The 23094-nt window shown below is 39.7% G+C and overlaps 2 non-coding genes across 2 annotated transcripts; one reads left to right on the top strand and one right to left on the bottom strand.

Moving 5' to 3' along the window:
* Window positions 1-13693: 13693 nt before the first annotated feature.
* Window positions 13694-13766, top strand: TRNAV-AAC (transfer RNA valine (anticodon AAC)). Its single transcript has one exon. It is a non-coding gene; the product is annotated as a tRNA-Val (tRNA).
* Window positions 13767-20954: 7188 nt separating this feature from the next.
* TRNAI-AAU (transfer RNA isoleucine (anticodon AAU)) lies at window positions 20955-21028 on the bottom strand. The gene has a single exon. It is a non-coding gene; the product is annotated as a tRNA-Ile (tRNA).
* Window positions 21029-23094: the final 2066 nt, after the last annotated feature.

Below are 23094 nucleotides of genomic sequence, written 5' to 3'. Positions count from 1 at the left end.
ACACTAGAGGGAAACTAAGTCTTCCAAGCTCTGTTGGCAGATCCTTGGCCCAGTTTCACTCTGATTTCATGGTTTTGAACATCTTCTCTTTTGCTGTGAGCCTTCCTGGGACTAGAGGAATAAGCCTCCTTTGAAATATTTATTTTGTTCTTGGGTCGTGACCAGAGAATTTGGGTAAATTTCCCCTGAGAGGTGAGGTTCATTACTGTGGGAGTTGAGATTTTTTTCTTTATCTTCTCACCAGGGGAAGGGATTAAGAAGAATGTGATTTTGTTGTTGTCAAAAAATAACCTGAAGAGACAATATCGTGGACACAATTCTATAGATCGTAAAAAGGAAGAGTTGTATGGAGAGCACTGCTGGCAAACTGGGTTGTTAGATTAGAGAGTGGTTTGATAAGTTAAAGTCAAGGGTCAAAGTGAGTGCATTTTCTTTACTTCTGCAACAGAATATGTAGTTCAGGCTGGAAACAGCAGGGAAAGCCCTCCTGAGAATTTACCCTTTGGTCCTAAATCTAGGTTTCGTTAAAATGAGACACACATCAAGTATGCCTTATGCTAAGTCATTTCCCACCTTCTCCAGCTTTTTAAAACAAGTATCATAAAATTAGTTTACATATTTTCTCGTTAAAAAAAAAAAAACCAGCAACAACAAACAGGTTTGGGATGGGGGTAGAATTGAGAATAGGATTGCCCAGTGTTGGTGTGTGTGTGTGTGGTGGTCACTCTCCATTAAGCACCTGGATCCTCTCTCTTTCTTAGAGTGTGAGCGTTGATACTGAGTGTCCACGTGCCTGTCCAGTGCTTCCCCTTTGCCTGGTGAATTAGTCTGCTTGAGACGACATAGCAAAGTACCACAGACTGGGTTAAACAACAGAAATTTACGTTCTCGCCATTCTAGAGGCTAGAAGTTCAAGATCAAGGTGTTAGCAGGTTTGGTTTCTTCTGAGGCCTCTCTCCTTAGCTTGCAGATGGCCACATTCTCAATGTGTCTTCACGTGGTTGCGCCCTCTGTCTATGTGTTATCTGTGAACCAATCTCCTCTTCTTAGAAGGATACTAGTCTTATTGGATCAGGGCCCACCCCTATGACCTCATTTTATGTTAATTACGTTTTAAAGGCCCTATGTCCAAATACAATCTACATTCTGAGGTCCTGGGGGTTAAGAATTCAACATATGAATTTTGAGGAGACATAGTTCAGTCCATAACATCTAGTCTTTGCTTGTTCACCTCCACTGTCCCTCAAGTTAATGGACAGCAGTTCAAACTGATATTCCTTACGTCTTTGTTTTAGGTTAATCATTGTAGAACAAACTACATATGTTACTCACTTATTTCTTTGTTAGTCTGCCTCCACCAGGATGTGGGCTTCACAAGGGCATGGGGTGGGTTTTTTTGCTTCTTTTTTTTTTAACCCTGTCCTATCACATGGCTTAGAGCAGTGATGACTTTCAAACAGAAAATCAGTAAATATGTCGCTCATCCTCCCCAAAAGTGTGTGTTATTAAACTTTTGTATGTTTGCCAATCCAGACTATGAGAACAAAGATGCAACCACAAAAAACTAGGAGTCATATGCAACCAAGGTCATCATCTGCTCAAAAAAAAAAGACTGTAGGGATCCTTTATTTTACGTAATACACACAGAAGTGCAGAGAAGAAAAATAAAGTGACAAATATATGCCAAGAGGGAAAGATATTTAAATGTTGCAGATTTGACCAGAAGATATTTTGACTTGTCTTAGTAAAGAAAACACCAAATTTTCAAGATGTTTGTTTTGTTCCTAAGAATGTTTGAAATAGACATCCCTGTTCTTTCTCTGAACCTCTCCACATTGTGGATGCTTGCTTGCTAACTCTCTAAATCAAGAGTGAGATAAAGAACAGAGATGGAATTAAGGTTCACTTGAGGAATGAGACAGGACTTAAAGAAGTAGTAATGAGCAGGGATGGAGGGACAGTCATTAACTGGTGAAAGCAGAGAGGAGATAAGGGATGGAAATGTGTATTGAGCACATTGCCTTGCAGGAAAAAAATAATTTTAAGTTTGGACATCTCTACTTAAATGAGCTACATCCAATTACTTCATCAAAATCTTTATTTATTCTGCTACAGTTACACTGGCCTATTTACTAATCCTTCAATACCCTAGGCATAGTCTTACCTCAACATTTATTATGCCCTTGCTGCTACCTCTTCCTAGAAAGATCTTGCCCAGATATCATTAAGTCTCCTTTCATCTTGCCTTCCTTCCTTCCTTTATTACTTTCTTCCTGCTGGTCCTATGCTCATTGACACTTTCAATGAGAATCCTACTCAAAATTCCAAACAAACACCACACTTTCAATATCACTTCCTTGATTAACATTTGTCCACTTCATTCATCAAGATCTCTATGTGACTTGTTTTCTTTACTGTCTATCATCCCTCCTCTGGAATGTAAGATAGATATTTTTGTCTTTTTTGTTCACAGCTCTATTCCCAGGAACTAATACAAGTGCTTGACATGTAGCATAAGCATTCGATAAATATTTGTTGGATAAATGAATGAACAAGTTAGTGAATTATGCTTTCTTCACAGTAGAGTAGCATGCCTGCCTAGCAAAAGGACCTACACAGGTATAGTCTGATTTCTCGTTGTGCTGATGAGGCTACTGAAAAAACTGGCAAAAAGTTAAGATACTTTTAGACTCAGATGAAAAAGTAGCAGGGCCCAAGTCTGGCATAAGGGATAGAGGGATATGCCATGAGCCTCTTTTGACTCTGTATGAAACACTCCATTGGAATTTTCATGCAATGTTTTTGTCACTAGGCCATCAAAGTTTGATCAGAAAAACAAACTTTAATTAAATCAAATCCAAGGTGACTTGGTGCAGTCCAAACTTCTCTTCTCAATTTTACTCACTCCCTGCCAGATCTCGTGCAGTCTCATCATTTAAATACTATCTATATGTTAGCAGCTCACTCATTAATATCCTCAGCCTGAAACACTTCTTTAAACTCCAGACTGGTATATCAAACTGCCTAATTGATATCTCCAGTTGTGGGTCTTATAATAGGCATCTCCAACTTAGTATATTCAACATCAAACTCTTTTTTTCTTCTTTTTTTCCGAGGAAGATTAGCCCTGAGCTAACATCTACAAATCCTCCTCTTTTTTTTTTTTTTTTTTCTGAGGAAGGCTGGCCCTGAGCTAACATCCGTGCCCATCTTCCTCTACTTTGTATGTGGGACGCCTAACACAGCATGGTGTGCCAAGTGGTGCCATGTCTGCACCCCGGGATCTGGGCCAGCGATCCCTGGGCTGCCGGAGCAGAACGTGTGCACTTAACCGCTGCACCACCAGCCGGGCCCAGCATCAAACTCTTGATCTCCCCCCACCCCAGTACCTTCCCTCATTTTATTCCCCTTCTCAATTAAAGACAACTCCGTGCTTCCAGTTACAAAGCCAAAGGGATTGGAGTCTTCTTCAATTCCATTCATCTCTCACTCCCTATGTAGAATCTGTCTGGCTGTTTCTTTAAAATGTGTTTAGAATCTAACCATTTGTCACTATCTCAACTGCTACCATGCTGGTCGAAACTACACTATATCTGGCATGAAATGCTTAAAAATATCTTAATAGACTTCCTGCTTCACCTTTCCCCTTCTACAATATTCTCCATGGAGCAACCATAGAGAATCTTTTAACATTAAGTCACATGAAACCATTCCCTTGCTGAGAAGCAAACAATGGCCCTTGTTTCACTCAAAGTAAAAGCCAAAATCCTTACAATGATGTGCAAGCTTTTCCTGCATAGCTCATTATTTCTCTAAGCTCTTCACCTTCTCTCCCCTTACTTACTCCATTGCAGTTCCAATTGACTTGCTTGCTTCTCCTTGAACACAAGACCCATTCCTGCCCCAGGGCCTTTGTACAGACTGATTCCTTTCTCTAGAACAGTTTTCCCAAATATAGACATGCCTTGCTCCCTCACTTCCTTCAAGTCTTAGTTCAAATGCCACCACATCAGTTTTATTTTACATGAATATTACTCCCAGAATTCCTTTTTTACATTCTTGTTTTATTTTTCTTCATAGCACTTATCTTCTTTGAACACATTACAAGATTTGCTTAATTTTTTCATATACCATGTTTTCTCTGCACTAGAACTTAAGTTCTGTGAAGAGATAGGGACTTGTTTGAGGTCTTTTGCTTATCCATCTCTGTATCTACACAGTGCTGGCCACATACTGAAAATTCAACAGATATTTGTTGAATTAATACACCAAGTTTAAGGTTCAATTTTGTATATTAGAAAAATGAAATTCCAAGAGGGTATTGACCTTCCTGGAGTCATGAAGATAATAAAACTCATGTTTCAATCTAGATATCTGCATTTAACCCCATCATGATTAAATGTAGCTAGCTGGATTTAATGCTTTTCAGCTTCTGCTTGATTGCTGACCAACCATGGTGACCTCTCTTTTGTTTTTTTAAGACTGGCCCCGAGCTAACATCTCTTCCCAATCTTTTTCTCTCTTTTTTTTCCTCCCCAAAGCTCCAGTACATAGTTGTATATCCTGTTTGTAAGTCATTCTAGTTCTTCTGTATGGGATGCCGCCACAGCGTGGCCTGATGAGCAGCGTGCAGGTCAGCGCCCAGGATCCAAACCAGCAAACCCCAGTCACTAGCCACCAGCCACCCAAGCAGGGCATGCAAATTTAACCACTAGGCTGGCCCCCATGACCTCTCTTTCTTATTTGTCATACGTTTGTCTACTTCAAAATCCTAACACTCTTCTGGCACAGTTTTTGAATTAGAATCGTAATGACCATTATGGGAAATTTTAGCATGTCAAAAATAATAAATATATGTAAGAAGAACTCTAAAAAAACAGTTAGCACTCCTCAGAAATGGAGTAAGTGCATTCCACTCATCTCTCTTGAATGGAACTAAGTCTAGGACAGAATGCATGAAGCAGCTATCTGAGGACTGTGAAAAGTAAATAATAGAAGCAGATTGGGGAAGAAAGCCAGAACTAGTTTCACCAAACTGGCTGTGAGTTTCTCACCTCCTTTCCTCCAGTAGCTCCCAGACTAGAATCAAAGGTGGTCTAAAACCCAGAGCTGCTCCAGCCCTCAGGCAATCTCTCCTGTGGTTGGTGGCAATGGCAACAGCAGCTATGCAAGCATAAAACTCTGAGGGAGGGGAAATCTTGACTCTGACCAGAGGAACTGGTTCCAAGAGCATGGAGGAGATCTGAATTGCTTTTACTCTCTGTCTTCTCACTGCGTGACCCCAGAGGAAGACTCAGCTGAGTAAAGTGCCCAACAGAGCAAGAAAACTGAATCCCGAGTCTTCTAGCCAGAGTACTAGGAAAAGGATCCACTGAGAGCTGGAAAGTGGGAAATTGCAGAAGGGAACTCAGAAATGTGAACTCATAAAGTTGTGTATGAACTTGGGGACTCAATTCTGAGCTGCACATGCATATATCTAACCCTAAATGGCATATGAAAAGTATTTTTTAGCAGCTATATAGAGGTGTAATTTACCATAAAATGGATCCATTTTAAGTGTACAATTCAACGGGGTTTTTTTTGGCAAGTCTACAAAGTTCTGCAAATGTCATTACAATCTAATTTTAGAATATTTCCATCACCCCATGACAAAGAAACTTCATGCCCTTTTGCAGTCATTTCCCATTCCATTCCCAGCCCCAAGCAACCGCTAAACTACTTTCTGTCTTTAAGATTTGATTTTTGGTCATTTCATGTTAAAGGAATCGTACAATATGTGGAGTTTTGCATCTGATTTCTTCCATTTGGCGCAAGTGCTTTGGGTTTCACCTATGTTTTAGCTTACAACACAGTATTTTGTTCATTTTGTTGCCAAAAAGTGTTCATTGCATGGATATGCTACAGTTTGGACACCCATTTACCTACTGATGTATATTCGGGCTGTTTCTACTTTGGGGCTAACATGGGCAATTCTCTTACGAACATTTGCATACAAGTATTTGCATGGACATATGTTTTCATTTCTCTTGTGTAGATACCTAGGAGTCGAATTACTGCATTATATGGTAAAATTATGTCTAACCTTTCAAGAAATTGTAAAACTATTTTCCAAAGCAGCTGCACCATTTTACGTTCTCTCTCTGAAACCTATATGAAGGTTTCAGTTTCTCTATGTTCTCACCAACGCTTGCTGTTGTCTATCTTTTATAGTATGGCCATCCTCGTGAGTGTGAAGTAGTACCTCATTGTGATTTTAATTTACATTTCCCTAGTGACTAATATTCATCATCTTTTCATGTGCTTCATGGGCATTCATATATGTTCTTTGGTGACATGTCTATTAAACTCTTTGCCCATTTCTTAATTTAGATTATATTTTTTTCTTGTTATTGAGTAGTAAACATTCTTTATATACTCTGGATCCAAGTCCTTAATTGAATATTTCACTTGCAAATATTTTCTCCCAGTATGCTGCCCATCTTTTCACTTTTTAAATGATATTCTCTGCAGTGCAAATGTTTTAAATTTTGACAGAGTTTAATTTACAATTTTATGCTTTATATGCTTTTGGTGTGATATCTCAGAAATCTTTGCCTATTCCAAGGTCACAAAGATTTATTCTTATGTTGTTTTCAAAGAGTTTCATAGTTTTAGCTCTTACATTTATGTCTAGATCCATTTTGAGCTAAAATTTACAAAAATTAATTACAAAATTAACTCAAAGCTAATTTGAGTTAATTTGCAATGAAGTAAACTGGTGTTTTTTCACATGAATATCCATCCAATTGTCCTTGCACCATTTTTTGAAAAGACTATCCTTTCCCTCACTGAATTGTTTTGACACTTTTGCTGAAAATCAATTGACAATACCTGTAGGAGGTTATTTCTAGACTCTCAATTATGTTCTGTGGATCCATATATAGACCCTTATTGCCAGTACCACAGTCTTGCTTGCTGCAGCATTGTTGAAAGTTTTCAAACCAAAAGTATAAATCCCCCACCCTGGTTCCTCTTTTTTCAAGATTAGTGTGCCCCCTGGGTCTTTTGCATTTCCATATGAATTTAAAGATTAGCTTTTAAATTTCTGGAAAATAACAACCTAGCTGAGATTTTGGTAGGGAATATTTTTATTTTATAGATAAATTTGGAGAGTATTGTCATTTTAACTAGAGTCTCATCTATGAATGTATGATGCCTCTCTATTTGTTTAGCTCTCTCCTAATTTCTTCCAGCAGTTTTGTGTAGTGTTCTGTGGACTAGGAGCGCACTTTCTGCAGCCAAAAACAAGCATATCTGTCTGGAATTATCTTCAGGAGTGAAAGAGAATCTGCGCACTGTGCGCAGGAGCTGAGTCCTCTGAGCCGTGGAGGCTCCTGATGCGCTTCCTCTGATGTCAAACCTTTAAGCAGCTTTGGGTGGGTTTTTCTGGGAAAGAGGAAAAAGGAAGAAAGCACCCCAGGTAGATGTTTTTCTGTGTCTTTTCAGGCCGGAATCGCAGAGTTTGAGAAAGGCAAAATTTCCCAGTGAGTGAAGTTTATTCCAGCTGAAGGCGAAATATTTTCTTTCTTTTTTTTATTTCTAATAAATTGGGAAGGGTAACATAAGAAAAGCACAAAAATGTCTAGCTTTCTTTGAGGAGCTACTGCGTGAAATCAATATGAAAACTTTTAAGCAACATCATGAAAAATAGCGTGGCTAGTTGGCTACACTTATGCTCAAAAGAAGACACTTCTTTTAGTGGATCTGCAAAGAAAAAACAGAGGGGAGAACGAACCATGTCTCATAACTCTATATAGGAGGTATCTACATTTTTTATTCTTCATCAGAGAACTGTGTTTTCCCAGATGAATGTAAGCCCCTATTCCAAACACACTGACCCTGATTGTCCAGGTGAGGGCTTCAGGTCTGGAACCAGAGGAATGTTGATACTGAGACAAACTCCCCCAGGAGTTAATTTGGAAAACCTCAGTGCAGGCAAATTTGGAGTTTGAATATGCGACATTGGCTTTAACAAGGAAGTATTTTAACTAAGAGTTCCAATGATCCACTAAAGAAATCTCTTTCCTGAGCATCTACTACATGCTAGGCACGAGCCAGGTGCACATAATCTACCACTTCAGTGAGACCCTGCCAGACACTGCAGGGATAGGTTAGTGGGTTGTTTAAGAACTCATTCAGGCAGGTCCCAGATCGGTGTTTAGGGGTTTATGTTGAAAGTCTGTGAAGTCTCCTGGAAACAGAGATGAAATTAAATCCTGAACTAGGGTTTGGAGAAGAATCAATTTATAAACATCATAAAACATCTATTTAGAGCCACCAAGATAAATAAATAGATAGATTCTTCTCCATCATTTTGGTTACCAGGGGGAAGAATTGCAACGTGAGACGCCTGTATCAGCTGTATCACACAAGCTTAAAAGGTCCGAGGACAACTCTCCCCAGGCTTAAAATCAATGATTCCTCAGGAATCTGGCTCTTGTTGGTAATGCACAGAGCTTACTAAGTTCACAAACGTGTGCCCTCTAATACCTCCATGGGAAAGGAACATGAGAAAGGAACATGTCACTCGCTTCATTGGTCCATCCAGCTCAGGGCTCTGTCTCTGGCCTTTTAGATCTCTGTGCAGTGAGCGAAGAGATGGCATGAGAAATTCTTGCCTTTGCACATTGAAGGAAGTCCAGGCTTGTCAGTGCTTAGGCTAGAGCTGGATTGGGAGGAGCGAGTAACAGGGGCAAGAAAAGGCATATCAGACAAAGGAGTTCCCGGGCATTGGCAGACATGGGAGTTATTATATTACTCTGTTATGACTCTTAGCATAGAGTAAAATCATCTGTGGTGTTTATAAAATATATTTATCTAGAAAGTGTAAATACATAAATGTAACCAATACAGATTAATATAAATATATATAGAAAAATATCTTTATGACCTAAAGGGCAGAAAAGAACTTTAAAAAAAAAGCTGTAAAAGCACAAACAGTAAAGCAAAACATTAGTATAGTTTATTTCATCCATATTAAAGATATGTTCAACGACCGCCACAATGGAAAAGTAAATAGACAGGGATGACAAAAGTGGAAGATATTTGAAAAGTTCAAAAATGACAACTTAATCTATATAATACAGTAAGAAGCCGTGAAAATCAGCAAAATCAGACAGAAAGCACAATAAAAAATGGGTAAAGAACAGGGACAGGATACCTATCGGAGCCAAGATACAGAAGAAGAATCTGAAAAGATTAACAAAGACTTTAAATCATTAATATTATTAATAATGTATAAGAAGTCAAAATAAAATGAGATACTATTCTACCTACATTAAGTTGGCAGAATTAGAAAGCTGCATGTGTCAATTATGCAGGAATCGGATATAATACCCCTCATGTCCTGCCTATGGGAGTTTATTCAACGCAGCCATTCTGAAGAGAAATCTAACATTTTTTAACCAAGCTAGGATTATTCATACCCAATGTTCCAGATATTCTGCTCCTAGGTGTGTATGATCCCCCCTACACACACAATTCTCACAAAGGCACAGGTTGTATCATATGTGTATGCTAACTGCAGCATTATTTTGGGTTTTTCAGAACCAGATTCAAACTTGATGCCATCATTGGACAGTAGATAGGCAAGTGTGGTAAATGCAAAATATTGAATATTGTGCATCTAGGAGATGTGATAGAGTAGACGTACATGGAACAACACGTGTGAACTTTAAAAATAAAGTTTTAGAAAAGATATTTAACACAATGAACATTTTTCGTTTATTATACTAATCATTCTGCTCTCTGGTCTTCAAAATCTTGCTGCTGCTCTCCACTTTCTCATGTTTGTCCTTGTGCATTTATGCCTTCAAGAACCCTAATATTTCCTATGGTGTAGTTTGAGATAGAGAGAAAGCAAATGCTGTGCTTAATTTGCCATAATTATAATTAGGCCCATCTCTGACTGACTGTGAGACCCCAAGGATTAGTAAAATAGTAGGTGGTGATGGTGCACCACCATTTATTTGGAATCAAAACACTAAAGAGGCTAGAAATGAATTTTTATGCCAAATTTTCCTGTCTCTCATTTCACCACTGACCATTTCTATGTAATGAGGTTAAGCTGAAGCAACAAATGGCACATTCAGGACATGATCAGAACTTCATTGGCAAGCTGTTGCTGTTTCCGATCACTCCTCCCGAGTTCTGAGAAATGCTGGCTCGGTTACCACCATCCTCCCTCCCCTGCTGCTCCAACTCCTTAGAATATGGAGCTAAAGGAGAGGACCCATATGAGCTCCACTTTTAGGAGTCATAAATGAGACTATCTTTTATTCCTGAGCATTAATTTCTCTGCTGGAGCAGTATTTAAGGCCTGCTCAGGCCATCTGAGTCCCTAGGCTCCTCTTTGTTGGCTGAAGCTGGCAGCATGCCATATCTCTATAGCTTCCACAATAGTCCCCAAGATTAACCATTAATTCTGTGTTCTGACAATATTTGGCAATTATAGGCACTCAGGCTTTGTTGAAAATGCTTTTAGGTGGCTCCTTAAGTCAGCCAGAAAGAAATGAGGAAATGCAAATGTGAATGTGATCTCAGAACCCTGCAGTCCACTGGAACAGGAATCATCTTGGATGGGAACGATTGTGAAACAACTTCTTGATCTCGCTGTTATGAAATAAAAACCCAGGAAAGAGGGATCAGTGCTTGGTTTACTTTGAATCTAGTGGGGAAAAAAACTAGGGCCTCTGCGTGTAACACACAAGTGATAACCACTACACTAAGACCCAATGTCCTTCCTGAGGATGACAGGGACAGACAGTAGAAACAGCAGGAAGCCAACAACAAATTGGCTTCAGTTAACAGCTCCATGGACAGTCTCATCACAAGCTCAAGTAAGGAGGATATTTTAAGTGCTAAGTAACCTTACAAGCATCTCACTGGGTACAAGTTTAAAAGGCCCATCAGTTAGAATACATTAGGAAAAAGTAAGTTTAGATGTCCAAAACTGAATTCCTGATTTTTACCTGGTCCTTTTTTATTCATTCATTAATTTATCCATCCACCCACTCTTTTGGAATATTAATTGAATTCCTATTATAAGCCAGAGATTTTTAAGTAGTTGGGATGAAGGTAATGAAGACAACAGACAAAATATCCTTTTCCTCATGGAACTTATGTTTTAGTTTCAAGCAAATAATAGTTGCTGACTAAGTATGCCTTTCTTTGATGAAAATTGTAACCACGCTTAGCAGAACTTTTTTTTATCAACTCCCCTTTATAGGATTGGTGAAATTTGGTCCCCTAGATACTGTTCACAAAGCTAAGTTGAAATATTTAGGCATGAGGAAGCTGCCAATATGTGCATGAAACTATAATGAATATATAGTGTGGAAAATGTAAATCTACACATAAGTGTACATATATACATGTATATATTTGCTTCCTGGTAATTGGTCCTAATGAATAATTGCTTTCTACCTTGATTTTAAACTTCCCAAACCCATCTAGGCTCTTTATTTCTTGTTGTACACATTTGCCTGAACACCGCCCCTGTCTTTGTTTTCAACCTCAGGAAAACGTCTAATTTAGGAGTGATACAAATGGATGTCTGACTCTTACTACTAAGATCCTGACAGGCTACCAGCATAAGGAAAAGTACAATCAAGTTGACGTCCTGTCTGATAAGATTTTAATTCTTCAGGCAATTCAGCTTCAAAAAGAAAAGAGCCTATGAGGCCATTTGTCCCTTAGACAACAGAGAAGAACAATCCTAGGTGCTCAAAAGAAAGCGAGCCCAACCTGCCCTGGAAAGATGGCTTTTCAGTGACCTCCCCCCCCCCCCAACTCTTCACAAAGGCTAAGGCTCTCAGAGATTGCTCTGGAAGCAGTGCCAAGCAACAGATTCATCCCAGGGGCAAGGGATATTGTCAGGGAAACATTGCCTTTTGCACAGAAGTGCTCAGCAAAGAAAGCTGAGGACCAGTCTCCAACAAGTAAATATGCATGTGGTGTTCACTGCACAGTTCTTCCAAATGTTACGAATGCTAGAAACATTTATCATAAAATATTGGTCTCCTTCATTCATTGTTTATATAAAAGCCAAGAGGTCTTTGGATCAAAATGGAAAATGTCGTGTTCCTCTTTAAACAGTCAATTCTTTCCCACCCATCACATCCGAATTAAATCTAAATTCCATCCTGTGGAGGGCTTCCTTTATCTCCCTGATCGAGTACATGTTATTTTACTTACAGTCAGTGAATAAATTTCCATGAGGAAAAGTAATAAGTGAGGTTTCACTCTGATTCAAACCTACAATTGGAGCTCCTCACACCGCATTCACCCTCAGTCCCATGTTCACCCCAATGCAAGAAGCCCCTCTCCATTCAAAGCTCTTCAACCACCTCATATTTTTTTTTCCATTAACTAAGTCACATCATTTCCGCTAGCAAGTGTTTCCTGACCATTAAGCCTGGAGGGGATGTTTCTTTTCCGAGCTCATGTGAGAAAACTGTGACTTTTCTAGTTGTTGTTCCATGCCGTATTCTCATTGTAACTAAATTACTATGTGCAAATTTATCATTATAATCAGCTTAGGTCCCCTTTCCCTCCTTCTAGTTTGTCAGTTCCTTTAGGGCATCAGATGCCTCCAGTGAGCAGAATGGGACCGGGCTATTTAATAGTTTCTTTAAAATACACATCAAACCAAATTGCTGAGAAAGGTTAACAAACACACATATGCGTTATCCTAGTAGCTCTTTATCTTACTGATCTGATCTCAAAGCAAAAAAATGTTGGCCTAGGATTGTGCCAGTGAGAACCACGCCTCTCTCCTTCGCTACTCACAGTATTTCCATCAGGTCACGTTTTAGCTGCCACCAGAGGGAGCCAGTCGGGGATCTTTCTTAAAGGCCCGGAAACCTTGGTCCTGTGACTAGTTTCTCACGACTAGTTTGGGGACAAGCACTTTTTAGCAGCTGAGCCCCTTTACAGGGCCTCAGCCTTAGAACCTAATAGAAGGCAGATCGCTTTCAGTGTCCGCGGTAAGAACAGCGACCTAGGATGGTTGAAATGTGAATAACAAAGGAGAGTTAGGTAAATCACAAAAATCGTCTTCCTGTTATAAGAAGTTAACGTACATCACACATCGAGTTGACATGTTCCAGAGCAGTAAACATGAGTGATGCAGAACAGAAGAGAGCTGTTCATTTGACGTCTACTGGACTTACTCTCTGGATTTCACTTTCACAAATTTCCTAGCCACCCACACCACCTTCTCCTGGCAGACAGCTGGGCACAGTCCGCCACTCTGCCCTCTGCCCCTCAGTCTCTCCCTACATTGCCGAGGAAGTCCCCTGAGCTCAGCCAGTCGGTTCTAGTTTCTAAAGGATAATCTTCAGTCATCGAGAGATGAAGATCATAGCGTCTTACAAGCACAGAAATGCGCGTAGAACCTATCAAGAAATTTCTTGAAATAAAATTTCCCAGAAGCCACCCTAAGATTTCTCTGCCTGATGCTTGTAAAGTAACTGGGGCTCTGGAAGTAGCATTTGCTTGACTATGAATTACTGAGTTTAGATGTCGTTGATTCTAAGAATTGGAAAGTGGAGAAGGGAAAACAGTGCCTCAAGTAAGAATATATCTGGAAGGAAAGGATAAATTTACGATTCATTTTAACTAATTCAGGAATGTAAGAGAAAAAGTCAGGGGAGTTTCCGTAGTGTAGTGGTTATCACGTTCGCCTAACACGCGAAAGGTCCCTGGTTCGAAACCAGGCGGAAACAACTGGCATCTCTTTCCTCAAAGCCAGGGTTTTGCTCCCTCAATCTGTCTGCCTTTCCACCAACGATTAATCTGTTTACATTTCCGACAAGTCTCAATCTTCGCGCTCCTTTTGCAGCCCAGCAATCTCAATTACAAGAATTATGAAACAAGACCAGTGCTGAAGCTTGCTTCTTTGCCAGTTCAACAAGTAATTGCGCTATATCCTTTCCTTTGCGTTGGAGAAGATTCTGCACTTCCAATGAAGGAGCCGAGGTCTCCACCTGTTGTGGGCAGGAACAGAGTGAATACCCTTAAGACAGGGGTGTGGTTGATGTACGCAAGGAGGATAAAGAAGCCAACTGTAACTGCAGCAGAGAAAACCCAGGGAGACTAATTCGTGTAGGCAGAGAGGTAACAGAATGAATAGGACAGATCAAGTGGAACCTTATTTCTTAAAGGACTTTGGCCTTTACTCTGATAAAATGAGGAGACGTTGGATTTTAAGCAGGGAAGTAACTTTATTTGACCTGAGTGTTTTAAGAGGGCTCCTCTGCCAGTTCTCTGGAGAATGTTCTGTATGGAGAAAAGAATGGACTCAAGGAGATCTATTAAGTCCGTCTCATCAGGCTACCAATCAGAAGTAACCATGGCTTGGACAGGATGGTCCTATTGAGTTGGTGAGGAGGAGTCACAGTCTAGATACATATTAAAGATAATTCAAGAGAAATTCCTGAGAAAATGGATGTGAGGAGTAAGAGAAAGTAGAATCATTGATCACTTTGAGGTGTTTTGCTGAAAAGTGGAAGAATGGAGTTGCTATTAACTGAAATGGAGAAGACTGGATGTAGCAGTATTATTAGGGAAACAATGGGAGTTCTGTTTCACACGTGCTAACTTTTAGATGCCTAGTATAAAACGATCAAGTGTAATGCTAAGGAATGGTTGAATATACAAGCCTGGAGTTTAATGGAGTGGTCTAGACTGCAGATATACATTTGTGAGTTGTAGTCACATAAATGTTATTTAAGCTATGAAAACAGATGAAATCACCAGGTAGTGAGTGTGTATAAAGAAGAGGTCAAAGGACCAAGCCCTGAGACATCCCATTATAAAAAAGTGAGAAGAGGGGAAGCAAAGGATGTTGAGAAGGAGAAGTCAGGGAGATAGAAAGACAATCAGGACAGCAGTGTCTTGGAAGACAAAAGAAGAAAATGTTTTAAGAAGCATAATGTACCCATGGCCCCTGAGAAGCCAACAACTTCGAAGAGATCATTAATTTTAGACATTTAGAGGTTACTGGTGATCCTGACCAGAAGTTTCCAGGAAGTGGTGGTGCCAAAAAACCTGAATGTAGTGAGCTTGAAGAAAAATAAGAGGAAAGAAACTACAGATAGTAAATCTGTGTATTTCTCTAGAGATTTTGTATGAGGTCGTCTGAGAAAGAGGGCAGTAGCTAGAGGAAACTGTTGGGGCCTTTTTAAGATAGGAGTCAAACAGTATATTTGAATATGAGATTCATGAGATTAATCCAATAGTCAGGAGAAGATTGTTCTAGTCAATGAAGATAAAACTTTCTTTTAGTCATTAGTAATACTGATAGGAATACAAGAAAATTCCTCCCCATGAAGAAACAGAAGAATTTTCCACAAAGTCCTGTGGTAGCAACATGTCACAAATAGATTTTAATTGCATGTTTGTCTTTTATGTTATTTTCTCTTTTCAAGACAAAGATACATGAAGACTGTTTCTAGAACTATCCTAAAATTTAAAATATGGAATTTAAAATGATGGAAGGGATCACGAGATATCTACTTTGGAGTAAGAGATTTGGCAGTCCACTAGCTTCCCATGTCATTAGTTTCATTTAATAAATGCTGCTCCACTGTCAGCCTGGATCACAAAAGTGCCATATGCTTTTGGAGGGTGGCCATATTTTCTAACATGTAATGCTGACACCCAAAGTCTGGCCATAAATGACTGGGTCAGAGCTCTTAAAGGCAGTCAATCCATGGGCTGGCAAGCAACCTGTAAGAAGACCTCTAACCTGATCCTCAGTAAAAATCTCTGCCCCAAAAGTGGTTCGATTATTTAGATATGTGGTCCATATGGATTTTTTAGGGGGTAAATTGGAACTGGAAAAAGTAAAGATAATCAGACTGTAGACAGATGAGACGTAATAGATTCAAAGAGAAAATGACACTGAGAGACTTATTCATTCACATTAATTCCAGATTTGCCAGCATATAGATCAACGAACTACTGCCCTTGAGTAGGTTCAAGATAATCTAGACCCTCTATAGATCTTGTTAAATTTAGAGACTCTTCTAGCTGGAGTATAGGTGACCTTATCCCCAAAACCCTAATTGGGTAACTCCCACTCCACCTAGGTTCTAGATATGGAAAGAGACTGGAGATGGAGAAAACTAACACCAAGTGGGTCCTCCTTTGAACTTCCAGAAAAGGGAAATGTGCCATTTTTGTTCTACTGGCCCAACATCTCTGGAGGGCCAGATCTAAGGTGATGTTGGCTTCTCTCTCCGATCCTCTCTTCAAGTATGTGTCCTCTTTGCTTTAGACAAATAAGAACTTAATCACTCATTGTATTTGAGTATACTATAAGTCAGATACTGCACTAGTCACTGGGACAACAGCTGTGAACAAAATAGACAGAAATCTCTTTCCTTTCTAGTGGCAGTTTTACAGAATTATTTGAACAGTTGAGTTGCAAATATAATGCTAGATGATATGAGCATAAATGTTAAGGAGAACAATTAATCTTGGAAGGATTAGGGGTGAGTTTTTATTTTCAAATTCTAAATGGGGTATTGGCGACATTTGAGCAAAAATCTGAAGGAAGAAAATGAATGAGTCACGGGAATATCCAGGTAAAGTTATTCCAGATGTAGGATATAGTGCCCACAAAGGCCCTGATGTGGCATTCACTTTGTATATTTGAAGAATAGCGAAGAGGCTAATTCTGCTGGAGTAAAATGAATGATATTTTAATGTACATATCAGTTATCTATTGCCACAAATATACTGCTTGACAAACCATCCAAATTCAAGCTTAAAAGCAATTAGAATCTAGTTAGCATGCTAGTCTATGGTTTACTAATATAGGTTGGAATTGACCAGACTGTTTATGTTCCAGCTGGGCTGACTCACATGTCTGGTGAACAACAGACAATCAGCTAATCTCCATACATTATTTATTTTCTGGCATGCCAAACCCAGGCAAGTTCTCATGAGAATGGTTCAGGGCAAAAGCAGTCAGGGGAAAACAAGCTCCCCTCCTGTAACGAGTACATAAGCAATTATAGCAATGTTGTGGGATACCAGGTTAATATACAAAAGTCAACAACTTTCCTATATACCAGCAATGAGCATTGAAATTAAAAACACAATAAGATTTACATTAGCATCCCCTAAAATGAAATAGGTATAAATCTAACAAAAGTTGTATAAGATCTATATGAGGGAAATTACAAAACTCCAATGAAAGAAATCAAAGAACTAAACAAATGGAGAGATATTCCATGTTCATGAATAGAAAGACTCAATATTGACAACATATCAGTTCTTCCCAACTTGATCTACAAATTCAACACAATCTCAATGGAAATCCCAGCATGTTATTTTGTGGATATTGACAAACTGATTCTAAAGTTTATATGGAGAGGGAAAAGACCCAGAATAGTCAACACAATATTGAAAGAGAAGAACAAAGTCAGGGGTCTAACACTACTTGACTTACTTACTTATTTTATAAAGCTACAGTACTCAAGATACTGTGGTGCAGGCAAAACAATAAATACATGGATCAATGGAACAGAATAGGGAGCCCAGAAATAGATCCACACAAATACAATCAATTGATCTATGACAAACAAGAAAAAGCAATACAATGGATAAAGGACAGCCTTTTGAACAAATAGTGCTTGAACAATTGCACATCCACAAGCAAAAAAAGTAAATCTAGACATGGACCTGACACCCTTCTCAAAAATTAACTCAAAATGGATCATAGACCTAAATATGAAACACAAATCTATAAAATTCCTAGAAGGTGACATAGGAGAAAATCTAGATGACCATTGAGTCTAGTGATGGCTTTTTAGATACAAGGCCAAAGGCACAAGCCATAAAAAAAATCAATAAGCTGGACTTCTCTAAAATAAAAACTTCTGCTCTGTGAAAGACACTGTCAAGAGAATGAGAAGACAAGCCACTGACTGGGAGAAAACATTTGCATGAGATATAACTGATAGAGGACTGTTATCCAAAATATACAAAGAGCTCTTAAAACTCAACAACAAGAATATGAGCAACCTGATTAAAAAATGGGCCAAAGACCTCAGCAGACACTTTACTAAAGAAGATGTACAGATGACAAATAAGCATATGAAAAGATGGTCAACACTATACATCATTAAGAAAATGCAAATTAAAACAACAGTGAATTTATCACCACACACCTATTAGGGTAGCCAAAATCTAAAACACTGACGACGCTAAATGTTGAGGAAGATGAGCAGCAACAGTAACTCCCATGTATTGCTGGTGAGAATGCAAAATGGTACAACCACTTTGGAAGACAGTTTGCAGTTTCTTACACAACCAAAAACACCATTAACAACCATATGATCCAGCAATCCAGTTCCTTGGTATTTAGCCAATGAGGTGAAAACATACATCCACAGAAAAACCTGCACACAGATGTTTATAGCCGTTTTATTCATAATTGCCAAAATTTGGAAGCAACCAAGATGTCTCTCAGTAGGTGAGTAGATAAATAAAGTGTGGTAAATCCAGACAATGGAATTCAGTGATTTAAAAGAATGAGCTATGAAGCCATGAAAATATATGTAGGAACATTAAATGCATATCACTAAGTGAAATGAGCCAATCCAAAAAGGCTAAATACTGTACGGTTCAACTATATGACATCTGAAAAAGGCAAAACCACGGAGACAGTAAAAAGATCAGAAGTTGCCAGGGTTTAAGAGGGAGAGAGGGATAAATAGAGCACAGAGGATTTTTAGGGCAGTGAAACTATTCTGTATGATACTATAATGGTAGACATATGGCATCATATGTTGGTCAAAACCTATAGAATGTACAACATCAAGTGTGAAACCTCATGGAAACTATGGGCTTTGGAGGATAATGCTGTGCCACAGTAGGTTCATCAGTTGTAACAAATGTATCATTCTGATTTAGGATGTTGATAGTGGAAGAGAATGTGTGTAGCCGGGGTGGGGGTTTGTGAGAACTTTCCAGGAAATTTTGATGTGAACTTAAAGCTGCTCTAAAAAATAAAGACTACTTTAAAAATCAGACGAAAAACTAAAACATCAGTAAAAACAAGCAAACAGAAAGAGCAAAGGGCTTATTCAAGAATCTCCTTTGTCAAGTTTGCTAATATCTCTTTGGCCCAAGTAAGTTGCAGCGCTCAGCCCAGAGAGAGTGGGAAGGTACTCCAAGGTCACGTGAAAAACAGCAGGGAAGGGAGAAGGAATGGGATCATTAAGGGAATAAACCCACCACCAGCAGCTAATTATTTCTGGTTGATTTGATGCAGAAAGATCAAAATAAAAATCATCTTTTTTATTACCCAAGTATGTGCTCCACATATTCCAGTTTGTTACCCCAATTCCATCATCACCCCAGCCATGATCATGATCCATCTGCCAGTTACAACATCCCTAAGACTCACCCATCCCTCACGCTGTCCTTACTCCATCTCTGCTATTCAGCCCATCACTGAACTGAAAGTTAAAGTGCCTAAGACTGATTGAGAGGCTCAGAGATAAAAACGGTGTTTTTATTATACATTACTTGGACATTGAAAGAAAGAAAAAAGGAAGAAAGAAAGAGATAGAAAAGAAGAAAAGAAAGAAAGAAATGATTTTACTTGTAGATCACAGTAAAATGTTGAGAACATAAACCAATCACAAACTTAGGACAAGACTGATTGTTCTGTAGCCATGATAACCGTAGCCACCAGAATAGATTCTAAACCAGTTCAGGCTATCAATGATAAAGCCATTCTGTGAACATACTTTTGCATGACATCCAACCACTGCCAACCCTTTCCTTCTGACAGTCAGCCAGCCAGGGATGAACTCACGTCAATAAACATGACTTTGAGCGTCAACCAAACAACAGCATTCTCTCCCAAATAACCAGACTTCCATAGATTCTGTCAGTGAACCCACTCAGCCTCTGAAAGTCCTTGCAACTCTAAACTTTTTCCCCCAAAGAACGTCATTCATGGGCTCTCTCAAAGGAACTGTGCTTCACCAACACAGCTCTCTCCTTAAATGAGCTTTGACTTTGTATTTCAAGTATTGAGGGCTGGTTTCCTCATCCTTTGAAAGTACCCCTTTGTCAAATCTGATACATCTAAATTTCATTTTTTGCTGGGGTTATATTCGTCATTGTTTTTTCATTTCTGAAATTCTTCTGTATTCTATACAGTAACGTGGCCTGTACAATCACAATGTGTTGTCATAAATGGTGATTTTGGTGGGCTTTGGTTCCTTTGTAAGTGTATTAACCAAATTTGGCAAACAACATCCCAAAGTTTGAAAACACACTTTGATGGTGAGGCTTCATATGTTCACCCCACAAATATTTACCGAATGCCTACTTTTTGTTCAGAGCTGTTCATGGGCGGAGAGATCCAGAAGAAAAAAAAAAATCTGTTGTCTGGTAAAAGCTGACTAATAATTTAAATGGGGGGCTGGGGAGGAAAATCTGCAATGGTGATTATTTTAGCAATAAGCAATAGCGACTTCAATAGTGTTGAAAAGGCAGCGCAGAGGACCAGGAGACAATCAGGTAGATGAAGCATGTAAGAGCCACACGGAGCCTGGGTGGACTGGATTCTGGGAAAAGCACAAGGAAATCTGGGCGCTCAGAGGCTCAGGGGCCATCAGACACACATCTCCAATGCCACCTCTACTCTCATACCATAATTTACTAAAATTTCTTTCTGAAGGTTTTATGCCACTTTTTCCACAAATTGTTTTTTTTTTTTTTTTTACTTTTTCTTGCCTTGAAGAGGGAGACTAAGATAAGCGTCACTGCTGAGGATTAAGAAATGAAGTCGACGTTTAATCCTAATTTTATATCGGAGAGGTTATTTCCAATGTGTAAGATGACTGAATAAAACTAATTTTTATTAAAAAAAAATCACACTTCCTTGGCCCGTACGGGGATCGAACCCGCGACCTTGGCGTTATTAGCACCACGCTCTAACCGACTGAGCTAACCGGCCACGAGGCGAGCCCCACCTTTCATTCAGAAGGGAAAAAGCGTGTTCACATTGTGTTTAAAATTAAAGATCTTTCTTGCCCCTTTCGAAAGGAGACTTTTTCGTTTAACTTCTTTTTACCAAGATCAAGTCATACTGTTTCTTCAAGACTCTATTCTTGCTTTCCATTTCCCCTTTTCTGCACTAGGCGAAAAGAAAAAGACAAGGAGAAAAGTTTCTGCCTCCGGTAAATGAACTTCGCCTCTTCGGTGGAAAGCCGACTTTCTCTCGCTCATCGATTCCGCCCCGAGAAAACACAGAGGAACATCCACAACAGAGGCTTCTTTCTTCCCACCTCGAGAAGGATCTGGAAGGAGAAGCTGGTCGTCCGAGCTTTACTTCCGAATGGGCAGATTCTAAATTGACCCTCCAGCAGGCATGGCCGCTGGATTTGGTCCTGGCTCCCGACAGGAGGATTCCTCTCCATCCCGGACGGAAGGAAATCTCCGGCAGATCCGGATTCCTAAGGACTCGGGAGGTGCTCCTTCTCGGCGCTCCCCTGACGACGCCTGGAGGTGTGAATGTCTGCTGCTTTCCTTTGTCAGTTTATTATCATGAACTGAATGTGTTTCTCTTTCTTGTTCTTGAGGGTGAGGACTATGCTGTCTTCGTTCCTCTGGCAGCCGCGGGGCCCGCACAGCTTGCTAGATTCTCGGTCATTTAATTTAATGAATGGGGGAAAGGTGTCCACGAGGTCATTTCTGCTACTGATCTGGTCTTCGACAACGAGCGCGAGGATATTCGGGGTGTCAGTCAGATGTCATCAGGAGTTTCCATTTTTTCTTCTTTCCAGAAAGTTACTTTCAACAGAAATCAATTCACCTCATCCCCGGTGGAGTGTTGCTGGGAGATGTTGGAGAAAGATGCCCTTCAATAGGAGATAGGAGATCGCCCTCGGCCGAAAATGACTTTCCCTCCCAGTTCCCGCCGCTCTTGCTCCGGGAAGAATTCCAAGGATTTCCTTCTCAGCCAGGCTCGGTCCGCGGCTCTTCTCATCCGGCCGCGCCTCGGGCTCCTGGCGCTCACTCGCTGCCCCTCCCACAGCCCAAGGATTCTCAAGTTCAACAAGCTTGGCGAGTGGTTCTTTTTACACACGAAACACACAAGGCCTGAGATGCAACCCAGGTTTAGCAGGTGCAGGGGTGTGTGTGTGTGTTGGAGGAGACAAGTCTGAGCTCCAGAGCCCTCGCAAAGATCCTTGACAGGCAGCTCTTGCTCCTGGACAATTTCCCAGCAACTCAGCGTCCCGCTCCGAGCTTGGTGGCCACGCAGGCCAAGGCCATTTCGAGTGGAAAGAGGGATTCCGACCATTTCTGGAGTAACAGTGGCACCTGCGACCGCTTTAGATTTTCAGGCCCCTTTCAAGTTTCTTGGATTTCTATTCTGAAGGCGAAAAGAGTGACGCTCAGCTGGGCACCAGGCCCCTGTTGTGAGATGCCCCAGCAGCTGTGCAGACCTCAAAGCACTGGAGAAAAGGATGTGTTGGAATTTCCGGTCTGAGTGGGGCCTCTTAAAGTAGCGTTTGGAGGCTGTTTCCAATAAAAACAGGATACAAACAAACGCTGAAGAATTAACAGAGCTTAGATGATTTATTCTTGTCGAAGTCGAGCCTTTAGCCTTCAAAATTATTACCCATACCCAACCCCCAATTTTAAAGCTATGTACCCCAGAGCGTTTTTTGACAGCTAATATATTTTTATCATAAAATTAAGCAGTTGCTTTTCTTTGAGTTATAATTACTGACAATTTTAAAATAAAACGCATCACTCGAATATATTGAACATAAATTCTGAATAATTTGATACAATCATTATTTACAAAAAAATGCATGAACAAATACTTATTAATCTTATATCATTGTTTTCTTCTGGAACTTCACTTTCCCACAAATACATATCATGATATAAAATAGTTTTCTGCTTGAAATTATTTTGAGCTTCTTATTTCCTACTTTACTGCAACAAAAAATATATATACACATTACAATTAATTTAAGGAGGGCATAAGGCTCTAATTTTTATGAGTACTTC

This window comes from Equus caballus, chromosome 20 (assembly GCF_041296265.1).
Source record: "Equus caballus isolate H_3958 breed thoroughbred chromosome 20, TB-T2T, whole genome shotgun sequence".
Classification (NCBI taxonomy): Eukaryota; Metazoa; Chordata; class Mammalia; order Perissodactyla; family Equidae; genus Equus; species Equus caballus.
Note: the sequence above shows the minus strand (reverse complement) of the source record. Positions and strands in the feature narration are given on the sequence as shown.